The sequence below is a fragment of the Helianthus annuus genome, chromosome 17 (genome assembly GCF_002127325.2).
Source record: "Helianthus annuus cultivar XRQ/B chromosome 17, HanXRQr2.0-SUNRISE, whole genome shotgun sequence".
Taxonomy (NCBI): Eukaryota; Viridiplantae; Streptophyta; class Magnoliopsida; order Asterales; family Asteraceae; genus Helianthus; species Helianthus annuus.
In genome coordinates, this window is record NC_035449.2 from 62,916,259 (window position 1) to 62,925,215 (window position 8,957).

An 8,957-nucleotide genomic window follows, 5' to 3' on the forward strand; every position below is an offset into this window, starting at 1 on the left:
CACATTTTAGGCATATTAACTTCAGAAACTTGTATTTGACTCTTATGGTTACTCGTTACGCACTTTACGCGTTCGGATCGGCTTATGTGACTAGTTTGGCCATTTTAGCCGAAACGGGTCAAACCATATCATTTTGGTCTCAAAATCCAGAATGTGATTATGTTACCCGTATTAAACAAGCATGCAAGCTTGTTGGGTCAAAACCACATTCTAAAACGGTCTACGCCTTATCGTGCGTTTAAAACCGTAATCTTTATATAATACTAACAGGTCTAAGCTTAAGACCCGTTAGGATTCTAATAGGTTATTAAAACCTTAATTTCTAGAACTAGGAGCCTAGTAAAAGCTACGTGCACTCGCTGTATTTGATTTATACTTTGCTCAGGTAAATACGTTTAACTTATTTTCCCTATACGGGCTTGGGGTACGGTATATAAAATACCGCTTGGTCGGGGAATTGACCTTAACCAGTCGGTGGGTAAGTATTGTCAAATTAACCCGTTTAAAAATGCTGTTTTGTTTGTTTAACGCCTTTGGGGGTTTAATGACCATGTCCCGGATATCCTTGGCATCATTCAAAGAATGGCCACGACCTTAGCACACGGTGTAGGCGTACACCCGTAGTGCATTTCAATAAAGTATAATCGTTGGTCGAGAGAAGTCTCGCGGCGGAATTATATTAACTGGTGTGTCTATTAATCTTTAACCCGGCACGACCCGGGCAACTGAAAGCATAACAGACATGTAATTCTTTTACAAGATTATTAAGCAAATAATTATCCCAAGTTATAAAAAGTTTTGTGCCTCGGGCATTTAAATCAATTTTCAAACATTTTCAAAATGAGTCAGTTAAATTGTATTTACCAGTGTAAACTGACGTATTTTCCAAAAAGGCTAAGTGCAGGTACTACGCGTAATAGGCTGGTCACTCCTTAGCATCCATAGAAGTCTCGCAAGCTTAGGATGCATGAAGTCTGTTGAAATGAAGTTTCCTTTTTGTTTGAATCCGCCTGTGGATCTATTTCGGCTATTTTGTGATACATGGAAATTACAATATTAATAAGTTGAAATAAATCTTTCTTTGCTTCCGCTGTGCATTTATATATTATATGTTTGACTATGACGATATCAACTACGTCACGGAACCCCCACCGGGCCCACCGGTGACACGTGGAAATTAGGGGTGTGACACCGGACGGCTAGATGAAGGTAAGGAACTGCTCGAAACCTCCTTTGGATGATGATCCTTTCCAGCCATAAAAGAAGGTAACTTAGGAACAGGGCTAGACAACCGGAAAAATTGTTCTAAGTAGCGCAGCCCCATTGTGGGCGCCACTTGTTAAACTAACAAGAGTATGGCAGGGGGGAAGGTCTAGGATCAACTCCAAGAGGTAGTTCCTTGGTCAGAATCTGCAATCAAAGAACACCGTTAGTCTTAACGCAAGAGTTGGCCTCCCACATTTGGACTCCGACGTGAGAATCAGCAAATGGTTCTTAAGAGTCTAAGCGAAATGAAAGGATAAGAGTTTAGAGTGAGAATGAGAGAAGTGAACTTAGTTTGGGCTGAACAAGACTCTTTTTTATAGGTTGATTGCTCTACCCAAGGGAGCCTTATGCGTGCTGGTATCTTCTAGTCCTAGTAAGCTTATCCTCCCTTGATGTTGCTTGTAGAGTTAGCCTTGCCTCTTTAGGTAAGTTTCAGGTTTGTGTGTCTCAAGGACACCTTTATATACTTTAGGGAGAAATTCAATCAGTTTGACTTGTTGTGTTCAAGTTCCAAGGTTGTACAGTTACTTTAGCTCCCTGTCACAAGCCGTTGGTGTATTAGCTTCCCGTCGGGAGCCTTCCGCTTCCGACTTCCAGCTCCTTACTTTCAGTTTATGTTTGTCATTCTTTGTTGTTTTCTTGCGGTTGTTATTGATCTTGATTTTGCTGACTGGAAACTCCGAATACCCACGTCATACACTACCCTGAGGTCTACCAATCCTGCATGCACTACCATGTTATTTATGCCATGAACTACTTTAAAACCTCTCAATCGCCAGCAATACTTCTATTAAACACCCTAAAACCATTTTTCATTTTTATAAATAAATAATTTATAAAGCTAGCTCATGATTGGGTAGGTTAAGATTGAGGGTCCCACCATCTCCATATTTCTCGTCTACCATAACGGTGACTAGTACCTAAATAACTACCCCATTTTGGGTACTCAAATAGGAGGGGGCGATGGCGGTGTACCCTCTTAGGGGGTAGGGGTGGTGATCACTTATCACTCACTCATCACTCACAACATCCAATCAAGTTGAGTCATGTCATCAATCATTATTCAATCACTCACAATCTTTTTTAGTGGAAATGGTCATCACTCACCACCACACCCAACAATTTCCCCCACAACCAACAATTTCCCTCACCACTCAATACCCATCACGCGTGAAAAATACCACGCGTTATTAAATTGCCGCGTTATTAAATTCAGTGGCGGTGGTGTGAAATCATATATAACGCGTGAAAAAAGCCCATCACGGTGGAAAACACCTCCACCCCGCCTGCCCTTAGGGTACCTTACCCTCAAACACTACAACCCTAAACACTACCCTCATTACATCCCGCCCACCCTAATACTTAGTCTTTCTGACTTAGACACAGTTTCAACCATAGATGGTCAGATTGCTTTTTGCTAAAGAATGAACCAGACTATTTGGAGTTGGTCATGAGTAGGGATTATCCATTACTAGTTAGTTTTATTGAAAGCTAACTACCGCATTATGACTCAAAACTTTCTCAGCAAAATCAAGATCCTACAATTTCGCTAACAAATCCAAAGCAAGATATAACTTGTACTACATAATGTACAAGTCACTAAGCTTCAAATTGTTTTGTGAATTATTGCCATTGGAAAAGTAGCTAGCTCATTATAACTCAAAATCTTTTTGTCTGATAACAAGTTCAAGATCCTAGCAAGTGGCAAATGAATCCAATACGATGTACAAATCGAAGCTTTATTTTTGCCGATATACACAAACAATGTACTACATTTACTACACGATGTGCACATGACTTAAGCTTAACGGTTTTGTTCGTGCTAATTTTTTCTTTGGAAAGATAATGACATCATTATGATTAATTCCATCTAAGGACAAGATCAAGATAAAGATCTTTGGTGTTTCAAAAAAGTGCATTGCATGATCTACAACTTTCAATGCATGTTTAAGTCATTGAAGCTTCATTTCTTTTGTATGTAAAGAATTTTCCATGTACATACAATGATACAACACACAAGCTACATAATGAATCAAGTGCAAACCTCATCCAAATGAGAGCATGTTATTAGCAGTTAAAAAGGTCACATAGAAGAAAACATCGAGTGTGATATAGAGTGGTCCCTTTACTATAGCAAGTTACAGTCACCTGCATAGCCTATTCATGGGCACACCCATCTTAGTTCGATGGTGACACCGATTTGTAAATGCACATGAACCCATGTTACTCATGTCCCCCCTCTCTCTCTCTCACTAAGTTTCTATATATATATATATATATATAGGGAGAAGATCATGCGAGAACCACCTCTTATTGCGAGAACCGCGAGAACCAATGTGAACACAACAAAAAATGCTTAAAAATAGCTAAAAATCACACAAAATTGTTTTTTTTTTAATATTTTTTATATAAAAATCGCTACTTTTCGAAGCAAAAAAAAAATTTTTGACCACTAAAAGTAGCGATTTGAGCATAAAAAATATTAAAAAAAATTTTTAGATTTTTTTTTTATTTTTTTTAGGTTTTTTGGGGTTTAGTTTTTAGCATTTTAGCGGGGGGGGGGGGGGGTTAGGTTTTTGGGGGGTGGGGAAGGGGGGTTTAGGTTTTTTTTTTTTTTTTTTTTAGCTATTTTAGGTTGTGTTCACATTGATTTTCGCGGTTCTCACAATAAATGGAGTTCTCGCATGAGCCCCTCCCTATATATATATACAGGGAAGAGTTCATTGGGAACACTAACGGGGAACCGAGGAACACTTTAAAAAATTCAACAATAAATGTTAAAAATCATTTTTTTTTTAATTTTTCGACACTTTTCCTTATAAATACATGGAGAAGAATTTTTAATAAAAAAATTAAAAAACTAAAAATATAAAATAAAATATTTAAAAAACAGTAAAAAAAATATATATATCTTATAAAATTAACTTAACATGTTAAAAGTTAATTTTTTAAAAAAAGTTTTCAGCGCTTTTCCTTATAAAAATGGGTAGAAACTATTTCAAAAAAATCATTTTTATAAAAAAATAGCCTTTTTGAGCTTTTTTGTTTATATTTTTAGTTTTTTATTATTTTATTCAAAATGCTTCTACTAGTATTTAAATAGAAAAGTGCCGAAATTTAAAAAAAAAATTGATGTTTAACATGTTAAGTTAAATTTTTAATATTTAAATAGAAAAGTGCCGAAATTTAAAAAAAAAATTGATGTTTTACATGTTAAGTTAAATTTTTAAGAATATTCCTCGGTTCCCCACTTTTTTAGTGTTCTCCAATGAATCCCCCACTATATATATATATATATATATATATATATATATATATAGGGTCAGGATTTAGGGAAAACGTTGAAAAGTGTGAGAACAGTGAGAACGCTTATGGATCGTCCGATCAAAATAATCTATGGACTAGATTGGTGCGGTGGCGTTTTCGTAAATAACATCAATTTTATTAAGTGGACGCGCTTCATTAAGGGTAAAAAGGTCTTTTACTGCTCAAATTCAAAACTCCAACTAAAATGAGAACGTGCCATTCAAAACAAATAAAACGCCATTAATACAAAACGCCAAAGCTTAGTGATAAAACGTGTTGCAGATTACAGGTAGAAGAAACAAACAGTAACTGAAATTCAATTATTAACATTTATTAGAAGAAATTCCTTCCTAAATTAAACGCCAAAAACATCATTATACAAACGATGTTAACATCGCTTCCATAATCACTTCCATCCATCATTCTAAAAACATCTTTTACCAAAACGCCAAGTTTAACCAAAACGCCAAAAATGGCAACCATCGTTTCATGGAAATACGCCCTGAGAATCAGAAGATTCATCATACGTTTTGACAATAGAAGATGGGTGTTTGTTAAGACATTCAAAGCAATTTTGAAAATGGAAGAAGAGGTACAGAGGGGTATCCTATCGTTTGGCATCCCTCTTGATAACGAATGTCATGAAACACATAAGCTTATAAGAAGATTAACAAGGAAATTTGGACCAAACAAATCACATGGAAAAATGGACCCAGTCATCACATCATGGCGTTTTGATGAAGAAACAGACAAAACGCCAAACCCCGAAAAGATGAGAAGTGTTACAGCCTTAACAGATGAAGCTGAACAAAACAGTAACTGCAAATAGTAACTGAAACGACGGAAAACTTTATTACTAAAATTTATTATATTAAAAGTCACGTCATCGTAATTGAATTTATTTATTTTTCCAAAACGCCATAATTACCTATCACATTATAGGCCTGCATTCTACATGGCACAAAATTGATACACAAAATACACATAAAAAATTACTGATGTTTTTTACCGCCAAAAACATATATCTACCTGACGCCAAAAAAAAGCTCATTATATATGTACAACAGCTAAACAAAAACTTCACACTCCACACATTCACTAAAAACGCCACACGTTGTCTAAAAGGCAATACACTTTAAAAAAAATGGAGCAGGTTATTGCATGGAGGTTTGAGAGGTCAGAGGGATGTTTCGTCCTAATGTTCTTTGACAGAAGAAGGGTGAAAGTCAAAACAATCAAGGCCATACTTAGTAGGGATGAAGCCGTTCAGAGGGATATTCTAGCCCTTGGGATTCCAGTGGCCTACGATTGTGAAAGGAATCGAACGGTAATAAGAAGATTAAAGAGAAAATTTCCAGAAGATGATGATGATGTTGACGATACTGATCTACAAAAAGTTACCTGTTGGATTCTGGATGAACAATCAAGAACGGTGAAGGTGAGCTAACAACACGGGGTGGATTATTCATTGACAACAGACGAAGTGCTGAACACAGATAGACTACATCTTCTTGAACAACTCTGTGATTTAGCACATTCGAACGATGCTAGATCCAGCATTGTGAATACATTCAAGTATAGGATGCAACAAAGAAGAGACGAGATTATGGCGTTATACGCCAATGAACAAGATGATGATGATGAGTCTGATGAGAGTGATGAACAAAGTGATGGTTACATCTCTGATATAATACCGTCTACAGAAGACTATTAGTTTATGTTTGATTTCGTCTTAGCTGTACTCTTTTAAATTACTAATGAATTTAAAAACGCCATAAACGGCAAGAAATTTACCTTGATAACATATATGAACTGTTGAAATCTACAAAAACGACTAATGAATTTGAAAAACGTCATGGAGGAAAAGAAGTTATAATTACTAATTGATTTTATTGAATTTGGGGACGTCATAAATGCCAAAATATTTACTATGCACGTGATCTGAAAAACAATAAGAACGCCATGTATTTGTTGAATTTAACTAAACGCTAAAAAATGAAGCGGTGTTGTGAGACGCATTGAAAAAAAGAATATAAAAGGACAAAAAAGCCCATCCGCCCTTCACTATATCGCGTGCGACGTGTTGGGCAAGTATCCGTTCTCACCATTCTCACACTTTAGGGCGTTTTCCTTTATCCCGTACACACACACACACACACATATATATATATATAACCACTTGGTATCCGAGAATCATATTCCGTCATCATATCCATTTGATGGATTATGATCAAATACAAATGATAAGATAAATAAGAAGGATTCTAGTTCATTGGTCTTAGATTTGGAGGGTTGAGATTAATTTAAGAGAAAATAAAATAATGGAAGGGCATGAAGGGGATCTCACATTTATTGACTTTCTCTCCATATGCAAGGCACATGCCAATTCCCCCATCAGTTTAAAACGTTCATAACTTTTTCATACAACATTTGTTTTTTTGACAAAATTTTACCATAATAACGAGTTTTTTTGTCTTTAATATGAGTATGATATTGTTATATAAAAATAAAATAAAAAAAAATTATTTTTACTTGGTTTTCTTTGTATTGTGTTAAAGGTTTTGGTCATTGTGTCTTTTAATTAGGTTTTGGTCCTTACGTTTTTTACTAAGTTTTATATGCATTGTGTTATTATCATAACTTATAACACACTGTTAATTTGGGTTATGTCCGTTGTGTTTTTAACAGAACTTATAACACAATGTATGATACAATGAAGATAGTGTTATATTTGGGTTTTTCTATACACTGTGTTAAAGATTCTAGTCGTTGTGTTTATTATGTTATCGGTTATGTTATAATTTATTGTTCATTGTGTTTTTGTTTGGTTGTGCATTGTGTTTTAATCCGTTGTTCATTGTGTTTTAGTATGTTGTCTATTGCGTTTTAGTCTTCTATTCATTGTGTCTTTTATTTGCTGTCATCAATTGTGTTTTTAGTTTGATACTCATTGTGTTTAGTCTACTGTCCATTGTGTCTTTTATCTGTTTTCAATTGTGTTTTTAGTTTGATATTCATTGTGTAATACGCAGTTGAGTTTTCTCATTGTGTTTTATGTTCTGTCCATTGTATAATACGCAACATGGTTTTCAATTTTTTTTAAAGTATAACAATAGGGTACTCATATTAAAGATAAAAAAATGTTCAATAAAAAATTTACAGAAGTTTAAAAAATGAGGGGAAAATAGCATGTAACTTGCATGTGCATAATCTTCGCTTTTATTTTGAGTACAAATAAATACTTTATTTTGAGTACACTTTCGTTTTTAACAAAACTTATAACACAATGTCGAGGGAAAAATCATGTCCAACTACGTATTTATGTTTTTAGAAAAAAGTTATAAACGTAAATTATTAAAAAAAGTATCAAATTATTTGATAAATTAATATATGTTCTAAAAAAGAAAGAGGAATTATTAAAAAATGGTAAATGAAATATATGGTTTTAAAAGAGGAAAAAAAATAAAAAATATGCTATTAAAAGTAAATATAATAATAAACTATTAAATAAAAAATATTAAAAAACTATATATTATTTTAAAAATAAAGTTACTTTTTTATAAATTAATATATGTTAAAAAAAGTAAAAGGAATTATTTTAAAAATGGTAAAGGAAATATACGGTTTTAAAAAAGGAAAAAAATCAAAAATGTATTATTAAAAGTAAATATAATAATAAATTATTATAATATATTAACTAAAATAACAATAAAAAACTATATATTATTTTAAAAATAAAATTACTTTTCATTGTCCTTCCTTAACTATATATAAAATATAAACTAGTGATTTTTTTTTAAAATAGGGTAAAAAAAAAACAAAAACATATCACATGCAACAACTAGATTTTTTTTTTAAATATATGTTACACCAGCTTTTAACACTCAAATAGTCCTCATATACTTCATTATTTTTACATGCTTGTGTGGATATAACAGGAGTTTCCCCCTTAGCTGGTTTAAGGGAAAGCGGGTTTGTAGCAGGACAAGCTATAAGGAAAGTGGAATCTAAAAAGGTGGATAAACACGCTAAAGCATGTGCTAATAACCAACATGCATTTGTCCCTTTCGCCTTCGACACCTTTGGCTCTCTAGCTCTAGAAGCTATCCAGGGTCTAAAAGGTTGTCCACGACAGTTGCTCATCAACAGGGGGCAGAGGTTTGTCTTTAATATGCTAGGGTTTGCTATTCAGAAAGGGGTAGCGGCACAGCTTGTTGCTCGCTTATCTGCGATATTGATGTAACTCGGCCAGTATTTTATATTAAAAAAAAAGTTTATAGCGTAAAATAAATATTTTTATTAACTTCAGTTTTATTACAATGTGTTTTAACGGTAATTCTAAACAAATTACAAAAGTGACTATAAATTGTCCAATTAAAACATTA